Source organism: Stenella coeruleoalba (assembly GCF_951394435.1).
Source record: "Stenella coeruleoalba genome assembly, chromosome: 13".
NCBI classification, from domain to species: domain Eukaryota; kingdom Metazoa; phylum Chordata; class Mammalia; order Artiodactyla; family Delphinidae; genus Stenella; species Stenella coeruleoalba.
In genome coordinates this window covers 60,601,775-60,623,951 of record NC_137159.1, presented here as the reverse complement: position 1 = coordinate 60,623,951, position 22,177 = coordinate 60,601,775, and the positions used below count along the sequence as shown (strand labels likewise).

Sequence of the window (22,177 nt, the reverse complement as noted above, 5' to 3'; positions counted from 1 at the left end):
CTGAGAATAGATTATGAAAGCAAATGGTTTTCCAATACTTAGAATATAATGATCACTAGACGTCAGCATGAATTCAAACAGAATGCCAAATCAGCTACATTTACACCTTTTAAAAAAGGGGTTATTGGTCTTTTTAGATAGAGGAAATAATAACTCACAGTAATTGAGCTCTATCTGCCAGACACCGTTCTAAGCATTCCATATGTGTTTCCTCACTTAATCCTCACAACAACCCATTTTATAGTTGAGAAAACTGGCTTAAAGTACTTGCCCGAGATCACACAATTAGCAAAGCCAGAAAAAAAATTAGTGTATTCTGGCCAAAACAATTCTCAAGATGATATTCCATACTCTTTTTGTAAATACGTTGTTTGAGTATGAGTTAGATGTTAGTGTAGTTGGTTAAGTTTGCTGCTCTGTATCAACTTAGAGAAGTCTTTAGGGGAGTGCCTTGGAATGCTGCCCTTGGCCCTATATTGTTTTTGATTATTTATAAGATAATAAAGACATGGAAGACATGCTTATAAAATCCTCAGAGTGTACAATCTGGGAGAAATAAACTAAAATTCAAGTGAACTATAACAATGATGAGAGTAAAGCTTTACATTTAGTTCAAAAAGTTAAATGTGCAATATAGAAATGCTGACTTAGAACCTGTTCACTAGAGGTGTTATCAACCAAGAGTTTAATAATGGCTGCTAATATAATGGGTGACTAAAAGAACTAATGTAAACATAAACCCCCAGGACACTGAGAACACATCAGCATCAATCAGCATACTGGTTGCTAGTCAGCTTACGTTACCACTGTATTCATTTTTACAGTCCACACTTTTAAGAGCTATATTGATGTAAAAAAATAATAATGAGGATATATCTAGATAAAGCTGAAAACAATGTCATGTGACAAATTATGCTTAACACAACCAAGCAGAATAATGGTCTTCAAATATTTGAAAAGGTGTTAAGAGAATTGGTTTTTCTCCCCATTTTTATATGGATGATTTATTTATTTTTTGCTACTGATAACAATGTATTCATTTATGAAGTGTTATCCCTACTCACACCACACACCCAGGAAGTTGTGTTACTGGGTGGACACAGTGCAAACATAAGATTAGGAAATTAACAGAGAATAACTGGTTTTATTCAGTATCATTGTAGAGGGTAGATAGAGGGTAGAGGTAAAATGAAGATAACAGCTATGAGGACTGCGCTACTGCATGTACAATATCTACAGTAGTACCTGGCTTATCCTAAGTGCTAAGTTTTAGCAATTTTCACAGTAATTAGGTGAAAGAATTAACAATTAAGCTCCTACTTCACACTAAACACTGAAATTGAGATATCATACTTCATTAAATCCTTGCTATGACACTAGGAAATTTGTTTAACTGCTTTACAGAAAAGGAACCAGAGTTTCAGAATTGTTGCTTACCCACGACTACACAGCTAATAAGTGATGGAACTGGGATTCACACCAAAGTTTCCCTGACTCCAAAGCCCATGTTCTTTATACTACTTCAGTTCATTACCAACAACCTAACAATCTACAACAGGTTTTCTCATGAGGTAATGAGGTCCTTAAAATACCTGACTTGAGCAGTTTCAAAAAGCTGAACAACTGTCATAAAAAGGTGAGTCAAATATCTATGAATAATACTGTATGCAGGTTAAATACTTCAAAATGCAAGACGCTGCTGTGTTCAAGAATAATAATTTATTTGTGACGGATATCTTCCCACTAAATTTCCATTTTATAATACCTGCTAATATTAGCCAAATAACAGTAACTGTCTTATGATTACAATCAAATATCAGAATGATCGATAACTATTAACAAACTATGTTATACTTTTGCATAAAAATATTTTTTACAGTTTCAGCATGAACACAAATAGAAGAAACTAAGTGAGCTGTCATATTAGCTTCTGCCCACTCACCCCATCTGTTTTCCCTCTCCTTGTTTTGCTTTACGGAACCTTGATTTGATCTGTAAGATGCAACAAGATGTAGGGTGCAAAATATTAAGACTAAATATCAAAAAAAAAAATCTAACAACTCTAATTTTGTCTTTATGCTTCAATCAGAAATCTGAGACAACAGTACACATACTAATTCATAAATCAATTAGATATGTTTGTTGCTAATAGCTGTGAGTTGGCAAGCATTTCTAATATGTTTATTTGCAACATCTCGAATATTCTTTGGGGGAATTATCTGTCACATATTTCATTCAAATGAAATTGTCACTATTGCTGAATGGAATCAAAAGATGGCATTTTAAAGGAATCTTGAGCCCAACCTGCCCTACTATTACAGACAAGGTAAAAAATAAAGGCTCTGGAGGTTAGGTGACTTAACAGAGGGTTACTTCACGGTAACATCACAAGTTGATCTACCCTTTCTCTCCCTCTCCCTCAACTCCCCCTACATATACATTATCTCATTTCTTAGCAAAGCCTCTAATTATAAGAAGCTCTAACAGCAGCATTTTCATTCAACAAATATTTACTGAGTGCCTATTATCTGCTAGACTGTTATGAGAGACTCGGGTTGTACAGCAGTGACCAAAACAGACATGGCTATTGCTCTCTCCGGAGCTTAGAGTGTGATATAGGACACACACATTAAACAAATATTCACATTAATAGCAAGGCAATTACAAATCATGAAAAGTGATATGACAGAGTATACTGAGAGGAACTAATTTCAACAGAGGTTCACAGGCAAGGCACCTTTAAGGAAGCTAAAACCAAAGGATAAGTAGGAGTCAGAGAAGCAGAGAGAGAAGCAAAGAGGATTCCGGAAGACAAAACAAATCCAGCTAGTAAACACTTCAAAACGAAGCTCATCATTTAGTGTAGCCAGTGTCCTTTTTGTACTCAGTAAAGGCAAAAGTTAAGAGGTAAAACACTTTTCCTATTCAGAATAGCATAATATTTACCATGACTCCCTACCAGTAACAGTTTTCCTGGTTCGATTAAGTTTTGTGTGCTAGGAATGCTAATGAATGCAGGGTCTTTTTTTCTCCTGTTGATATGTACTGTATTCTTTTAGTATGTACAAAAAGCATATGGCCTTTTTCAATGCAATACTGACCAGAGTCCTGAAGTCATTATCCATATTCTACCTTGATACAGGCCTGACTTTGCTTAATAATCCTGATGTTGCTTTTATATTGTATGAAAAATCCAAGTAACTTTGTTGATGGTTTTTAAAATCATAGTTTCTAGCAATTTCCTACATCTACTTATATATTTTCAAAAATGTAACTATTACCTTAGGTTAAGATAAATACTTTTCCTCCTAAAAGCTCAGTATTCAACTAAATTGTTGCTGGTAAAATTCAGCTCATCGAGACCAGAGGTATTTGAATCTCAGTCTTTTCCAATGTCAGAGAGAACAGAGAGAGAGCACACCAAGTCTGCTCTCTGCTCAGGCACTGAAAAGTTTATCCAGTAACCAGATTACGGACTGCCAGTCTGGTGATGCTGTACAAATTTACGTTTGGCTTAATGTATCTTCATAACCTCCCTCTGCACCAGTGGTATCTAAGAAATCTGACTCATAGCCAGTGAGCAATTTCTTACATACAGCCACTATAAACTAATCACACAAGTGGAGAAAACCTTCTTCTACACTGAAATTAAAATTAAAACATCTCCTAAGTACATTATCTCAAGTTTTTTCATTAATGAGACAACTGCTCCAAAAAGGCTCACACACACGTTCAATTTGAATTACATAATCAGAGACTCAAAGTACTGTCTGCACAGATTATGAATCATAAGCATGATTATTAATAAATCAAATTAAAAACTGTACTAGCTAATAATTTCCCAATATCAAGTTCTGTAAAATCAGTTTATTTTTAAAATGAGCAATTAACTCTAATATGGTAATATTTTCATCAAGTTTACAATGTCTTTTAAAAATGAGAACAAAATGTCCCTTAAGAAACATGCATTTAAATGACCATTCTTTTTTTCTGTATAAGATTTTTCCAATTCTTATATAATTTTAAAAATTTAATATCCAAGAACTTGATTTATTAAGCTCTTTTTTGGGAGGGCCATGGCATTTTTTAGATTAAAAGCAATCCACTAAGAGAGAAATTTCTATTTTAAAGACGTCACCTCATGAAACTGAAAGCTTCTAAAATTTATGTATTTAAAAGACTCACTACGATCTGAGATGCTTAAAACATTCATTTCAAGATAATAAACCAGTCAACATTCTTGAATCTGAGTCATCCTAAAAAGTTAAAAGCTATATACCAAATTATAGAACTGAGGATGGAAAACTGGCTTGTCAAATATTCAAGTTCCTCTGATCAGGCCGACCACATCTACATTACCTACCGAAGCAAAACCTAACATGAAGGCTTCTGTGACACGTTTTAAATACTTTTAATAAAACTTGTAACATTTTTTTTGGCTGAATGTCCATGCCAGCTCTGAATCCAGATCCTAACACGGAAGGAGGAAAGGGTTCCTTTATTAAGTAAAACTGGCCTAGATCTCGGTCGGGGAACTTTATGGATGCTTTCAGCCACAAATCCAGAGGTGTCCTCACAGCCTTAAATTTACTAAGTAAGCTTGATCTAAAGAAAATCATAGCCGCTAAAACTTTAGTAACTGCAGCATTAAGTACAAAGGAGAAACAGTATAAGAGTAACACGCTAACGTTTTCTAGGGTACAAATTACGGTATTTTAAAAGTTTTCGTTTCATTTGCCTCTACAGCTCATTAAGGCTGTGTCGAACAAAGTACCAGTTCAGGGTGTAACTTATCCTCCCTAATCAAAGATGACACCGATAGTCTTATTTCCTGTGGGGATGGGTGTGGTTGAAGAGACAGTTACGTCCAAGCCATCAATCTGTGTATGGAAAAGTCTGCAGCTCTCACACACGCCGTCGCTCGATTTATACTCGCGCCTGCACGCGGCAAGGCCTATGCTTCTGACTGCGATGACTTCAAATAAAATATCCAACAGGCAATCGAATAGTATGGAGTTATTTTTACTGCTCAAAGACGCAGTTGCGCTCCTCAGTGTTTCGTCTTAAGAAAACCCTCCCGGGGATGAGACCGACTCGGAGCTACGCCGCAACTTGCAAAACTAAAGAGTCAGGAAATTGGGGTGGGGGCTTACGTTCTCTAAGCGCCGTCGACTCACTCTTTGCGACGCGTACAAGGTAAAGTGGTGAAAAGAAAAGGGGAAGGCTCATCCAAAATTCGTCAGCGTGAGTGCCGCCAATCTGGCGTTGGGAGCTAGTTGGGAGGACCCGGTAAGAGACTGGGTCCGAGAGGCCGGGCGCGGTGGTCGCCGGCGGAGCGTGACTCCAAGTTGGCGTCGGCGCCCACGCCGGAACTTGGCCCCATCTGGCTGCAGCGCCGGCGCCCCCGCTCACAGCGGCGCCCACCGCCCGCTCCGCCCGCCGCGCGCTCTACCAATTTCCCGCCCAACCCCGGCGGCCGCCGCCCAGCCCCGCGCGGGATCCGAGTCCCTCCGCCACCGCCGCCGCCACCGCGTGCGGGTGGGTGGGGGAGGGGAGGCTGCAGCCGCCTCCGCCGCCTCACCCGACGTGCCGGGAGAACAAAGCGGCAGCCGCTGCGGCGCTAACTTTTTCGGTGTCTGTTCCGCTCTCCCCGAGGCGACTACTTACAGAGGCGGGCTCCGCCGGTCGTGAGAAACTCCGCGCCCGCCAGCGTCTGGGTCCCGGACCAGGCGCCAGCTAGGCTTCACGCGCCTCGCAGGATCCCGCCCGCCGCAGGCGCCCCTTCCTCTGTCCCTCCCTCCGCCCCGTCCCGTCCTGAGGCCCGAGGGCGGGGGGGCAGGGGCGCGCGAGGGGCGGGGGCGCGCGGTCGGCGCGGGGCCTGCCGGGAGCTGTAGTCTCCTCGTGAGCTCGAAACGGTGGTAGCAGCGCGGGGAAGTTGATCACTGTCTTCACACCACGCGCGGGCAGCAGGAGCTCCTGGTGCTCTCAGGCTCGCTCTGCACCCTCCGAGGTCCTGGAGTCCCCATGAGCACTGGGGAGCGGGGCGCGACCGTGCACTTATTCCAGGTACGCACTGTACTTGATACCCATTATTGCTACTGAACTGCCTTTTTCTCTTATGTCGCCCGCTCTGATGTAGGCGATGGTTGTTAGGGGGCAAGAGGTGACAAGTTGGACACGGGACTTGTAAAGGGTCTATAGTAGAGAGCAGTTTTCACCCTGAGGTATCGTCGCACTTCACCTGTTTCACTCCCGAGTGTTTGCCCTCCAGCTGGCCGTTTGGCACAGGGGCCCCGCGCGTTCCACACCCAGGCGGATACGTCCGGAGCCCTTCACCTAAAGCGGAGTAAATGGAAGTCTCTGCTTTCAATGTGTTGTGTGTATCCTACTTGTCCATCTTTAAATTCGAGTGTGTCCCCTACCATCAGAGTGAAGTGCAGCCAAGAATCACCGAACCTAGGTTTCCAAGTGACATTGACAAGGGTGACAATGCCGGGTGAAGGGGGACTCGGGTGAGATGAGATCTAGAGGGAAAATACACTAGGTGTTAAATTATACATATTTTATGTGAGGGAAAAGCGTGAGCAGCTGACACCCATTGTCCCAGAAAAGACCCAGGTCTCCTTATGTCCAAATTTCATGCCCAGTATATCTCAATTAAATTATATTGAAACAAGCAGATGGGTTGCAGGCAATAATCCATCCATCCCCATGCAGAGGTCGAGGGCAGTTTTTGAGAACAGAGAGAAAAGAAAGCTAAGTGGGTCCCTACTTTTTATACCAAGTCATAAATCTTACTGGATGTCCCTGGATTTAAACTTAAGCGGGAATTTTTTAATAATTTATATTAAAGACCGGGCAAGTAAAATTCTGTATAACTCTGATCTACTCCGAAGCTATATTTTTAAAAGATGTTTCTGAAACATTTTTTTAAATTAGAAGATACTAATTGTCTCACATTCAGTAATATCTAATTCAGTCTAATTATATTTTGTAGTCTTATTCTGCTATTCTTTTACTTTAAAATTGAAAGTAAATTCACTCAAGTTTCTTTAAAAAAAAAGCAAAACCGAAAAATGCTCTTACCTAACTTTGCCTTTTTCTTCCTTCCACTTCACAACTGACATTTTAGTCCAAACCCAAATATCCTCTCTCAGCAAGATTCCCAGGATCTCATTGGAGCAGTTTACAGCCAGTCCCATCTCACTAGTGACTCCCGTTTTCACTCGTGGTCCTTAAAGAGACAGAAGTTACTCTTTCTAGAAGTAACTTTTCTAAATGAAGCAAGCTGCTATTTTACAGAGGTGCAAGGTTTGTGTATATGAGAATATATATATGTGTATATACATATATATTATATATACATATAAACATATATACATTTATATTATATATACACATACATATGGTCATTTCATTTCCACTTTTCCACTTCTCTTTTGAAAAATGAAATCATCTCCTTTCAAATCACTGAAAAGTGAATCTTTCAATAATACATTTAAGTGTAAGACTGTCTTTGTCCCTGTAATTTTTTTGCTTGACATGAACTACAGTTTCCTCAGGACATTCCATTCCTATGCCAGGAGCACTGAAGGGTAAAGATTAGGTTTAATACGTGCATGTGAGATTTTTATCCTTGAGAGAAAATATAATCAGAATGACCAAGATGGAAAAGATTTTTCTTCTTGGTGCTTTTTGAAAACTAGGAGCTCAGTGTTCCTCTTCTGTGACTGTAGTTGCAAATCTTGCCCTAGAGTTACTGCCCCCACCCCTTGTACTTAATGGTTAACAACACAACCATTCACACATGTTATTTAATAGAAGCAAAGAAAGTCAACACTGTTGTGACCTAAGGTAGCAGAGTTACTTAAGTCAGAATCCTAAATGCAGAAAAACATGATTTGTTAAGGCCCCACTGGAAGAAATAGTCATTATTTCAAAACTTGAAGTAGTTTTAATTTATAGAACATGATTACTGGAAAATTATTTTGGTTTTGTGTCTTTCTTCATGACCTTGAAAGATAGGTGAAAAATTCAGAAAACATTTGGGTATCAGTATAGAGTTAGTAAAATAGTTATTGGAAAAAATGCTTCAGGATCTATTTCTTTTTCAGCAGAAATATACTTGATATATTCTTCAAAATGTCCTTCCTCAGTTTCCACTGCCACTACCCTGGTCCAGACCCTCCATATCTGGATTGCTGCAAGAGATTTTCGTTGGTCTTCTAGACTAGGATGAACTATTATATCATTGGAACTCTCTTTTCTGATTTGCAGGCTGTCAATAATTGTTCTGTGCTCTGGTAGCCCTTGATGGATAATTCTCATGTCACTTATCACATTTGATTGTGGATTGAGTATATAGCAGATCCCCCTGTGCTCCCCTTATCTGCCCTTTCCCTTACTGAACTTGTAGAAGCCCATAGTCTTCTGCTTGGATATAACCCCTACAGATAATATCTATATCGAATATTCATTATATTATTTGAACACCAGCTCTGGGCCAGGCACATTCATCCATTTTTTTATAGCTTTCTCTGTTTATTCCATATAACACCTCCCTTGTCTTTTTTTTTTTTTTTTTTTTTTGCGGTACGAGGGCCTCTCACTGTTGTGGCCTCTCCCGTTGCGGAGCACAGGCTCCGGACGCGCAGGCTCAGCGGCCATGGCTCACGGGCCCAGCCGCTCCGCGGCACGTGGGATTCCCCCCCCCCCGGACCGGGGCACCAACCCACGTCCCCTGCATCGGCAGGTGGACTCTCAACCACTGCGCCACCAGGGAAGCCCCCCCTCCCTTTTCTTTATTTGAACTTATATGTAACTTTATATACTTTACTATTTGATTATATATTATTTTATCAATATATGCAAATATATTTATATTTGCATATTTATATATACAGATATTTATAACACAGTGTATAATCAAAGAGAGGTGTGGTGAGGATGATTGGACTAAAAGGAGAATTAGAAAACTCTGGTAACTAAAAGGAGTGGTTACTGCCTATGTTCTACCTAGGATTTCATATGGTGTCCTTGAAGTTTAATATCAGGTAATTTGCAATAAAAAAGCAATTACCTTGCTCATTCACAATAATTCCTGTTTATCTTTGTGGTTGCAGAGAAAGAGGTTTCCCAAGAAAGACGAGGTAATGTACAAATGTGCTTCTGGATTTCATTCTAATTGAGTATTAATTAAAAACCTCTGCTTGAAATACTGTAAACTGGTTATAACATATATAAAAAGCCAACTGAGAAAGAGAATAAAGGTGCTACAGACCTGGGTAGGGAGCCAGTATTAAAATTAATTTTTGTACCATCACTGAGCAGAGCAGCAGAGTTAGGGAAATGGGCCCCCCCTCACGCACAGTCTGGAAGCTGCACCAGCCCTGAGGAACCAGCTGGAAGGAATGGCTTGGAGTAGGACTTTGAAGACGGAATCCAACCTAGGCTCTGCCAATTAGCGACTGCAAGTTACTTAATCTCACTAAGAATAGGTTTCTTTACATATGAAATAAGGGGAGATAATTACTCACCCTATAGGGTTGTTGTGAGAATTAAATGAAAAAAAAATGCATCGAATGCACTACACCTGTAATGGGCATTAAAGGTAGTCTGCCTGAGGATGCGTTGTGAGGTTACCTTTTATCAAGCTGTGTGACCATGGGCAAGTTAACCTCTATGTGCTTCAGTCTCATCGACTGTTAACTTGGTTTATAGTAGTCCTTCCCCCATGAGTTGTATAAAGACTAAATGAGCTAACACATGGAAAACATTTTTAAAAACTCACATGGTGAATGCTCAGTAAATGTTAGCTATTATTATTCATGTTGAAGAGTTAGAGTTCTTACATCGCCACATCTCCTGCTGTTGTAGCAGAACAGAGAAAGAAAAGTTGCTGAGCTTGAGTGTATGGAGGGAAATTTAAAATAATAACAAAGAGTTTAAAAGGAACAGGAATCCCTATGGCTATACAATGAATTCCTTTTCACTTCATCAAAGGAAGATCCTCAAATGACCATCACTGCAACATTTTCTGCACTAGTAGTTTCATGTGTTCCAGTGCAGGATAAAATCACTGAACAGTTTTATGTTTGGTGGTTTTACTTTTAATATAGTTAGACTATAATGACCTGAACATTTTACTATAAATTGTACTCTGATCATGACATCTCAAATTTCAAAATCTCAAGTCTTTCCAGAAAAAATTATGACTATACAACCCTAGACTTTACATTGTATCATAGTCACTTAAATGATGATGATGGCGTGTTTAGCTGAAAGCTGATTATTGTTAGTTTGTCTTTTTTTCCTAGATTCTCCTTGAAACATCACAGTCCTTGATGTATTGATTTAATAAACATTTTGAAAGGCTACTATGTGCAAGACAACTGATAGGATCTATAGATGAAACAACTCCTGTTCTCAAGAATCTAAAGTTTATTAAGTGAGATATATGAAAATCTATTAAACAGAGAAGAGAGTAAAATAAATAAGTAGGAGGCGAAATAAGCAGGAAATGTCAGAGAATTACAAGACATAACCCCTGACCTGGGGAAGCCTAAATGCATACAAAAAGAGGATTTTAGCTGGGCTTTGAAGAAAGGATAGGATTTGGGAATATGGGGGAGAGGAATGGGAGAAAAAAGAAAATTCTAGGTAGAAGCCACAGTTGAAAAGGCACATAGGTGTGAAAACATGGGCCACATTTGTGGATCAAATAGTTCAGTTAAGCTGAGCCGTAGGATTTTCTTTTTCTCACACATTTTAAAAAAAAAATGAGATATGATTCACAAACTATAAGTTCACTTTTTAAATGTGTACAGTCTACTGGTTTTAGTATATTCACAAAGTTACACAACATCACACTACCTAATTTCAGAATATTTTCCTCACCCCAAAAAGAAACCTCATACCTGTTAGCAGTCCCTCTCCAGTTCAGACGTGGTGGGTCCACCCACCCAGCTCCCAGTGGAGTCACGGTGCTTGCTGTTGGAAGCCCCCTGGGTGGGCAAGCACAGGATGGTGAGTGGGGTGGGAGTGGGATACTGGCAAGGCACCTGCTGCATCTGCTGCATGTGGCTTTAGTCTCTGTCTTACAAATCTGTATCTCTAGCCTCGATCTCTTTCTGCAATCCCTGGAATGTTCCACAGAGAGACCACAAATTCAAAGTGTCCCTAAATGAACTCACCTTTCCTTGAAACCTCTTCCTATCTCCACTCCTAGTGCTTAGTACTAACATCTGTTTGGTCATCCAAGACAGAAACTTCTTAACTCCTTTTCCCTCTTCTCCAAATCCAGTTGGTGACCAAGTCCCATCAATTTTGTACCATCACATCTCTGTGTTTTATGCCCTTTCTTCTTTTCCATGACTGCTGTCTCAGTTCAGGCCTTCATTAGCTCTCACCTGATCTACTGAAATGACCGTCTAAGAGATTTCCCTGCTTGAATCTTCTCTTCTTTAATCCACTATCCACTCTGCCATCAGAGTGATAGTTCTAAACTGCAGAATTGATCATATGATTTCCTGAGCCTAAAATTCTTCAGTAGCTAACCAATGTCTTTATTGTGCAGACTTTTTAACATGGCATGTAATGTCCCTCCTCCTGGTTTCTCTTAATGCTACTCCTCATTCCTCACATATCTAGCAACTTAAGCAGTGGTGGACTGCTGGCCGTTCCCCAGTGTGTTTTTGCTCAAGTGATACCCGTCTCCCCCTTTTCTACCTGGTAAGCAATTCCAGGACTCATTCAGTTCAGTCTCTCCTCTATGTCACCTTTCCTGTCTACTTCAGTGAGATGGTAATAGCCATTCCTTTCTTTGTGCTCCAAACTTGTCCCTTTCATATTTATTTATTTTTTATTGAAATATAGTTGATTTACAATGTTGTGTTAATTATTGCTATTCAGCAAAGTGATTCAGTTATACACACATACACATACACACACATATATATATAGAGAGAGAGAGACATTCTTTTCTGTGTTCTTTTCCATTATGCTTTATCATAGGATATTGAATATAGTTCCCTGTGCTATACAGTAGCCTTGCTGTTTATCCATTCTATATATAAAAGCTTACATCTGCTCACCCCAACCTCCCACTCCATCCCTCCCCAACACCCTCCCTCTTGGCAACCACTGGTCTGTTCTCTATGTCCATGATTCCAAACACATTCCTTTCATAGCTCCTGTGATACTTTATGGCACAACTCTCTTACTAAACTGTAAGCTCCTTGAGAGCAGGGGCCATACCTAATTTCCTGTGTCCCTTGCAGAGTGCCTTGCACAGTCTTAGTGCTCCACAGACATGGTTGAATACTAGACATCTGGGAGTCACTGCATAGGGGGCAGAATGCAAATATGAGAAGGGATGAAATTACCCCGCAGGAAGACCAGAGACAGGAATTACATTTACTGAGGTCCTATGATGCTGAAGGAGGCATTATTCTAGGCTTAATTCTGTCCTTTTCACTAATCATATGAGGACTGAAGAATGTCCATCCTATTTGGCAATAATAAGTTTATAATTTGTTGACTCTGGTGAGAGAAGTGCCAGGAGAAAATTGAGGGCTAAAGCCAAACTGCAATGAATTTAGGAGACAAACAGAAGATAAAAAGAGGACATAGAGAGTACACTGGCAGTTCTCAGATTTCAAGGACCAATAAATTTACAAAAAAACAGACTGAGTTGCCAACTTCTTGTTTTACCAACAGAGAACATTAAAATAAAGCAAGACCTCAAAATCACTAATCCTTAGGAAAATGCAAATCAAAACTACAATAAGATACTGCCTCATACCCATCAGGATGACTACTGTCAAAAAACAGAAAATAACAAGTGTTGGCAAGGATGTGGAGAGATTGGAATGCTTATGCACTGTTGATGGAAATGCAAAATGGTGCAGCTGCTATGAAAAACAGTATAGCAGTTCCTCAAAAATTAGAAATGGAATTACCATGTGATCCAGCAATTCCACTTCTGGGTATATATATCCAAAAGAACTGAAAGCAGGGTCTCAAGGAAACCGCTGACAAAATGAAAAGACATCCTACTGAATGAGAGAAAATATTTGCAACTGATGTGATAACTAAGGGGTTAATATCCAAACTATATAAACAGCTCATATAACTCAATATAAAAAAAATGATTAAAAAATGGGCAGAAGACTTGAATAGACATTTTTCCAAAGAACACATACAGATGGCCAAAAAGCACATGAAAAGATGTTCAACATTGCTAATCATCAGAGAAATGCAAATCAAAACCACAATGAGATATCACCTCACACCTGTCAGAATGGCTATCATCAAAAGGTCTATAAATAACAAATGTTGGTGATGATGTAGAGAAAAGGGAACTCTCATACACTGTTGGTGGGAATGTAAATTGGTGCAGCCACTATGGAGAATGGTATGGAGGTTTCTCAAAAAAACTCCTAAAAATAGAACTACCATATGATCCAGCAATCCACTCCTGGATAAAACAAAAATACTACTCTGAAAAGATACATGCACCCCAATGTTCATAGCAGCATTATTTACAGTTGCCAATATATGGAAGCAACCTAAGCATCCATCAGCAGATGAATGGATAAAGAAGCTGTGGTATATATATATATACAATGGAATATTACTTAGCCATAAAAAGAATGAAATTTTGCCATTTGCAGCAACATGAATGGACCTGGAGGGTATTATGCTTAGTGAAATAAGTCAGACAGAGAACGACAAACACTGTATGTTATCGCTTGTATGTGGAACCAAAATATAAAACGAATGAATATAACAAACCAGAAACTACTATGTATAAAATAAGCAAGCTACAAGGATATATTGTACAGCATGGGGAACATAGCCAATACTTTCTAATAACTTTAAAAGGAGCATAATCTATTAAAATATTGAATCACTATGTTGTACATCTGAAACTTATCTAATATTGTAAATCAACTATACTACAATTTTTTTAAAAAAGGCAGGGTCTCAAAGAGACCCATGTTCATAGCAGCAAAAGCCACCTGTGAATGAATGGATAAGTAAAATGTGGTATATACATACAACTGAATATTATTCAATCTTTAAAATGAAGGAAATTCTGATGCATGCCGCAACATGAACCTTGAGGACATCATGCTAAGTGAAATAAGCCAGTCCCAAAAAGATAAATACATCCAAGGCAATATATGATAATTTGTTGAGTATTTACATATGTGCTAAGCATTTTATACTCAATATCTTATTTAATGTAAACAACATTATCAAGAGTTTAAATAGTAGGCATTGTAAACTCTACCCATAATTCTCCCTTATGAACACCAAATAAATAGATTACTCTCAAAAAAAAAAGACAAATACTGTATGATTCCATTTACATGCGATACTTAGGGTAGTCAAGTAGTCAAATTCATAGAGATAGAGGTAGAACGGTGGGTTGCCAAGAGCTGGAAGGAGGAGGGAATGGGAATTATTGTTTAATGGGTCCAGAGTTTCAGTTCTCCTAGATGAAAAGGGTTCTGGAGATAGATGAGGTGGTAGTTGCACAACATTGTGAATATACTTAAAGCCACTGAACTGTAATCTTAAAATGGTTAATATGGTCAATTTTATGTTATGTGTATTTTGCCACAACTAATCAACAACAGAGCATGACAGTAAAAAACAAACTCAGGAAGCTACCCCAATTATTATGTTAATTAAGAATATGTAGCATCAAATATGAAGGAAGAGTATAAGAATAAATCAATAAAGCTTTTGATTAAATGCAATAACTTTATTAATAAAACATTTTTTTTCCTTAATTTTCTCATTTTGTAACAGACTGAATAAGCATAGTCATGCACAGGCATTAATATGGAACTGACATTTGAGAACTAATGCTGTTAATTATATTAAAAATGGAAGTGAAGGGAAAGAGGGCAATAATTAAAGAAGGTAGCAGTGTCAAAGGAAGATCATTGCCGGCCATTATTGGTTAAGCTGTACTATTAGGTACTATGATGAGTCACATATTTTGTCATGTTTCTGGCAGGCACTACTTTGAATAATCATAAGGTATTTGTTTTCAGACATTCAATATTTTATTGAGAACTTAGTATGCTGCCAGGTCCCTGATCTTGTAAGAATTATATTATCAAAATCTTTGACACATAAAAGCATATGCTAAAGGTGTGTGTGTGTGTGTGTGTGTGTATGTGTGTACTATAAAATAGTAGTGTTAAGTAATGCTGCATAACTTAATAAAGATGAACATGAAATACCAGCACACAGAGATGTATGTAATCAAGCTATTATCTAGCTACTATATCATGTTTCCTTCATATTTTCAGTCTCTAAAAATCCTGAATAATAATTTTTACTGTATCCTATATATATATGGCATGGTCCTGAGTGCCATGTTTCCTGTCTGAGCCATTAGCTTGTTTTCTGATTGGTGTTCAATTTCTCTATTCTAAGAGTAGAATTGAAAGGAGGGGACAATTTTGGGGATGTGGGAGGGATGGATTGGGAGTTTGGGATCAGCAGATGCAAACTATTATATATAGGATGGATAAACAACAAGGTCCTACTGCATAGCACAGGGAAATATACTAAATATCCTGTAATAAACCATAATGGAAAAGAATACAAAAAATAATCTATATATATATGCATAACTGAATCACTTTGCTGTACAGTAGAAATTAACATGACATTGTAAATCAGCTTAACTTTGATAAATTATAAAAAGAAGAAAGAAGGGGACCATTTTGACTCAGAGGAGAATGCAGATGCACAGTTCTCTTACAGCCACTTACTTTGCTTATGAAATTTCCTCCCAGCATCTTTCTCAGATTACAACTTTGCTTCTTCCTAGTTTGTAATTTATATTTTACCCTGGACTATTAGAGGGATTTTCTTGGAGGACTAAAAAAATATATCATGAAAGGCAATTATTCAATCTCTTTTGCTTTTTTTACAGATCTCTAGATTCAAACTTTAGTGTTCACCATAATAGATATATGTGACTTTCTGAGTGAAAACCACAGAAGATCAAGGTTTGGCTAGCAACAGAAGGGAATTAGTTTTACTAAAATTATATGCTGAATCATTTAAGCTCCTTTTAAAGGGAAATTTAGGTACACTATTGGCCTGGTGCTGATGATAAGCTCTGTTGAAATGCTTTTTTTTTTCTTCTTCTTTTTTTTTGCTGTACGCGGGCCTCTCACTGTTGTGGCCTCTCCCGCTGTGGAGCACAGGCTCCGGACGCACAGGCTCAGCGGCCATGGCTCACGGGCCCAGCCGCTCTGCAGCATGTGGGATCTTCCCGGACCGGGGCACGAACCCGTGTCCCCTGCATCCGCAGGCGGACTCTCAACCACTGCGCCACCAGGGAAGCCCTGAAATGCTTTTTAAAACATTAAAATTGAAGGTGAATTAGTTCATCTAATTTATTACAGTCTGAACAATGGAGTATATATAAACATTAGGGTTGAAAGGATTTTTTATGACCACAATCTATACTGCCTTAGAATTACTAAAATACTCAATATTCTTTGCTAATGTTTTCAGATACATAGATAAAGCAAACAGCATACATTCATCCTATCCTAAATTTAGGCAAAAATAAAGATATATATGGGGACATACGTGGTTTAAGGCAGAATTTGGGTTATGGTATTATGTCTCCACTTTCCATTATTATTAATAATAACTACTTGAGGCATTGTCAGCTTGGTTTTTTTAATGACTGCTGCTGTTTTCTGTGAATCTGTGTCATTTTTATTTGCTTTCTTAACGTTCTATTTTTGAATCCTGTGGAAAGAGATTTTAGAGGCTTTCTTCCTCTTTCATTTGAGACTGCTGGGCTTAACTGAATCTTAAAAACAAGCATTTTGGGGGGGGTATGACTTGAAAATTACTCTTCAAACGATTGTTCTTTCATGAAAAGTCAGAAAGGGCCTAATTAACAATCACAATTAATACTGCTTCAAGATTACACAATTGAGAGAAAGAGTGCTTTTACAGTTAAATCTGATTGTGGTCTGTGTAGCCTGATCAGTAGAAAAACCTCACAATTTCCTATCATTAAAACATAGGTAAATAGGATGTAATACCTCAGAAAACCCGTAAATGACCCCAAAGCAAACGGCAACTAAGTGCTTTGGTCTTGACTTTAGATTATATTAACTTACATTTTAGTATTTAATTTTAATACCTACGGTATTAGATATCTGTTTAAAGGAGAGAAAGCAACACAAAATGAGTACTCTGCTTAAAGCTTGGAAATAAAATAATTTCAAAAGGTTTCTGGTTTTACACTCAGTAAACGCTTACCTCAACATATTCCAAATCAGATTTTACCACCTGCTTAAATTTTCTCCTTTGAACCTGGAAAAGCCTGTAGGTTAAAGTGTGCTGCCTGCATTGAGTTGACTTTGCATGCCCCTGGGCAGGTTCCGTAACCTCCCCGTGCTTTAAATTTCTTGACAGTAACACTGAGGATAATAATATCTCTCATTGTATGAATTTATAAGAATTAGAGGATCTTGAAAAACATATTATTGACACACCTAACCTCTTTAATCATATTCTCAACTTACACCATAAAAATTTAGCTAGTAACTTTGAATGGAAACAAGTTCTCAAGCTAACAGCTTTTTGTCTTCCACGTATTATCATTAATAGATTCCAGAAATTGGTGCCTTTTCACCTATTTGATCCTATAAGGTACAAAAAAAAACCCACAGAATTTTTTGAATAAAAAGTGAAAATGTATACACTATGTATATATAGTCTCCATAACAATCAGTTGCTTGAACATTCACATTACAGTCAATTTTGGTAGTGTGTAGATCAGAGCTGTCTATTCTGTGAGCTGTAAAGAGATGTTGTTTCTCTTTGGTTCTTCATCTTTTGATTCTCTTTGCCCTCATCTCCTTGAATGGATTAAAATTCCTTACTAGAGATTCATTTCTATGGATCTTGAAGACTTTTGGTTTTCAGAGCCCACAGAGAAAAACTGGTTAAAAAAAAAAAAAAGCAGCACAAAATTAGTAAAGGAGTGAAAAGAATTTTGTTTGGGGCCAAGATTAGTGTTGGTGAAAGGAATCAGGGTTTATGGGGAATGTTCTCCTTCCCTTCTTTGAGGGGCGCATAAACTTATTCTAAAGGGCTGGGAAGGGAGAAAAGCAGAGGAAAGATTTTTTCTTAACTTTTGTTGCCACCTTGACTTGACCTCTGATCTGGTGAAAGGAGTTGGGAAGATTTGCAGGCAATCTGGATTCCTGAGATTTCTAGGGAACAGCAAAAGTCTGACTCTGTACTGCGGAAGCAAACATTTTAATTTTTTACTCCATTTTTGAAAGCAGTGGTGGACAGATGTGGACAGGGATATAATGTGGGCCTCTTTATATTCTCTGTGGTTTTTGCTAATGTATCTCTCAGAGTGTGTGATTAATGCAGTGGTTCTCAGCCCTGCTAGAATCACCTGGGGAGTTTTAAAGAAATGTGATATCTGCACCACAGATCAGGCTAATCATATCAGAATCTCTAGGGGTGACACCCAGGCATCTTTTTTTTTTTTTGTAGACAGTCTTGATGTGTTATCTTTATTTTGTATTTCATGGTGTAAAACCAGTGAATATAACTAAAGTGTTAGTGGACTGGATGAAAAGAAACTGGTTATTAGGCAAGAACAGGGGTTGTAGTTACCCATGACTACTTTTAGCTATGCAGATCAATATATTCTGCAGGTTTACAGCTCAGCACCTTCACCTTTTTTCACTGGTATTTCATGTAAGGCTTCAACCACTGTAATTTTTGCTGATGACGAAGCTTGTCCTTGGGAACTGGATGCATTGCACTCATATTCTCTGGCATCTTCCTTACTAAGAAGGAGATACCAGCACCCAGCCAGTTACTTCATGCTTTTCTGGGCCACCCCGTGTCTGAATGGCCAGGTTGCCTCGGTCACCAAGCAAGAGTTCTGCTCTTTGAACTCCATAGTGACCCCTTTTAACCTTGTTCCAGTTGAGGACAGGGGTTGGGATTCCGATGACCTGGCAGCTAAAAATACGGAACGCTTCACGATTTGCGTGTCATCCTTGCGCAGGGGCCATGCTAATCTTCTCTGTATTGTTCCAATTTTAATGTATGTGCTGCCGAAGCGAGCACCAGGCATCTTCATTTAAAAAAAAAAAAAAAAGCTTTTTAGATGATTCCAATGTGTAGTCAAAGTTAAAACCATTGGCTTAATGTTTTAGTTCTCCTGGGTAAAATAGCCTTAACACAGGAGTTATCAAATGTTTTACTCCTTTACATCAGTAACAGTTATTGAGGGCCTCTAATAGCTTTCATTTACATGGGTTATGTCTATTAATATTTATTGTATTGAAAATTAAAACAGGCATTTTATAAATATTTAATTATGGATTTATTTTAAAACAACAAAAGCATTACAAGTTAATAACACATTTTTATGAAAAATATTGTTACGCTTTCTAAAACAAAAAGGATTTCATGAGAAGATTGGCATTTTTTAACATTTAAAAAATGTTACCGACTTATTAGAAAACACCTGGATTTGTTTATGCATTCAATCTGCTATGACATGTTATTTTGGTTGAAGTATATGAAGAAAATGCAGCCTCACATGGACATGTAGTAGGAAAAGGAAGGAGTATTTTAATCGCCTCTTCAGATAATTATGGATAATCTTTTTTCTTATTAAAACAAAACATGACAAATAATAATGTCATAAAAGTTAGTTGTAATGCAGAATCTGAAACTGTATAAATAAACATTTTTACTCCATTACATTAAAATCCATTGGTCTCTCTTATACTTTGAATGGACCTTTTCTCTGTGATTGGGCATGGAGCATTTGGAAGACATTTGTTCACTGAGTTATACAGATATTCCAAATGTTGAACACTTTATTATAAATTATTTTAAAAATCACATTTGTTAAAATAACTGACTTTGTCAGCAAAGTTGTTACATGTCAAGAAATTGTCAAGCTTATGGAAGCAGATACAAGTTTTCCAAAATTCCAGTTTTTCACTTGAAAGATGCAGTTTTATCACTGACAAAAAATACTGTCAGTTATGGTCCTTGAAGACCTAGGCACACTTTATTCATTTTCAAACAAATGTCTTCCAAATAGCCAAGTCTGAATAATCAGGATATCAGTCAATTATTCTTTCAAGTAAAAGTAGAATTTTATGAAAAAGCACGTAGCTCATCTCACATCTCAAACAATTGTACACATGCTTTTCCTTGAGACAATATTTGTCCTTCAGTATGTAGCATCTGGTAGAAGTACTTTATTTGTATCTCCCATTTTGTCATGCGGAATATTAAAAGATTCATAATCTCAACTTCTGCTTCTGGTCAAGATGGAGTAACAGACTGGATTTATTATCTTATCTTCAAATATATATATCAAACAGTGATGCTCAAATATTGGAAAACAGACATCACAGGAGAGTCATAAAAGAAGGAAAACAAATGAGATGAGCTGGATGCTTTCCCCATCTTGCTGTCTTGAGAGATTTCCCAGGTTGGAGGAATCCAAACAGAGCTGGGTGGTCTCTATTAGATGAAAAGACAGAGTTGAGAACTTGGGAAGGTCAAGTGGCTAGAATTTGCAGAGTATGGGAGGAGAGAGAGGGAGCTTCCAGGAGAGAGTGCTTCAGGGATCAGTAAAGGTTTCTCCATAAGTCTTCAGCTGAGTTCAGATCAGCACATGCATGTGAGGAAACTACTCAAGGTGGGGGAAAGATCTACTGAAAAGGAGCAAGCATAACAAGCCTGAGAGCACAGATAAGGTTAGGAGTATTTTGTGTTTCCACCAGTTAGAGTGGAAAAGCCTCAAAATACCAGGGCAAAAGTGGAATATCCAGAGAGTATCGCTTCTGTAAAGTGTCAAATTATACCAGGATTACAGGCTGCTCTGCTCCGGTCTAAGAAAACTGGAAAGCAAGCCTCCAGAGGACCAAACTATTTCCAACTCAACTGTGTCTCAGAACAAAGAGCAAGAATATTTAAAGGATGCAAATATGCCCAGCACCTCCCAAAAAAGTAAAATTCACATCTGGTATCTAATAAAAAAATTACCAGGCATGCATTAGAAATAGGAACCCATAATGAGGAGAAAAACCAATCAATAGAAATAGACACGGAGATGACACAGATGATAAACTGGCAGACAAGGATATTAAAACAGTTGTCATAACTATATCCCATATGTTCGAGAAGGAAGAGGAAAAGTTGAGCATGTTAGGGAAAGATATGGACAGTATAAAGAAAATCTAAATCAAACATCCAGAGAAAGAAAAAAGCACGTCTGGGATGAAGAGTACATTGAATGGAATTAACAATGGTGACAACAAAGATTAGGCACTGCAAAAGAAAATCTTAGTAAACTGGAAGACACAGGAATAGAAAAAATACAAATGAAATAGACAAAGAAAAAACAGGAAAAATAAACAGAGCACTGGTGAACTGTTGAAAAGCTTCACACAACTTAATATGTGTGTAATTGGAGTCCCCAAAGCAGGAGGGGGCATAAAAATACTTGAAGAAATCATGGCTAAAAATGTTCCAAACTTGATGAAAACTTAAAATCCACTGATCCAAGAAATTCTATGAACCCCAAGCACAAGAACATAAAGAAAATTCCACCAAGGCATGTCATAATCAAATTGTTTAAAAACTGGGATAAAGAGAAATCTTAAGACAGAAGCATGTTACATGCAAAGGAACAAAGATTAGGATAACAGCTGATTTCTCATAAGAAACAAGCAAGCAAGAAGACACTGGAGCAACATCTTTAAAGTACTGAAAGAAAAAGATCTGTCAACATAGAATTCCATGCTGAGAAAAAATATCTTTCAAAAACAAAGGCAAAATAAAAAATTTGTATTCAGCATACAGAAATCACCACCATACCTTCACTACAAGAAATATTAAAGGACATACTTTATGCAGAAGGAAAATGAGACCAGGTGAACATATGCATCTACACAAAGGAAGGAAAAAAGAAGACTTAAAAAAACCCTTATTTTGGGCTTCCCTGGTGGCGCAGTGGTTGAGAGTCCGCCTGCAGATGCAGGGGACACGGGTTCGTGCCCCGGTCCGGGAAGATCCCACATGCCGCGGAGCAGCTGGGCCCGTGAGCCATGGCCTGTGCTCC

General features: G+C 38.2%; 2 protein-coding genes across 4 annotated transcripts in view; one reads left to right on the top strand and one right to left on the bottom strand.

Annotated features, from left to right (window-relative positions):
* Positions 1–5,832, bottom strand: part of PRKD3 (protein kinase D3) — a 76,890-nt gene extending 71,058 nt beyond the window's left edge. For 2 of the 3 annotated variants that reach the window (XM_079941446.1, XM_079941448.1), the window contains exon 1: positions 5,668–5,832. The gene's annotated coding sequence lies outside the window, so the exon portion shown is untranslated. Of the gene's footprint in view, positions 1–5,153; positions 5,639–5,667 lie in introns of those variants that run through there. The other variant, XM_079941447.1, reaches the window with a different exon arrangement.
* A 131-nt stretch (positions 5,833–5,963) lies between these two features.
* QPCT (glutaminyl-peptide cyclotransferase) overlaps positions 5,964–22,177 on the top strand; it is a 49,798-nt gene continuing 33,584 nt past the window's right edge. Inside the window, exon 1 of the mRNA XM_079941454.1 lies at positions 5,964–6,066. The gene's annotated coding sequence lies outside the window, so the exon portion shown is untranslated. The remainder of the gene's footprint in view (positions 6,067–22,177) is intronic.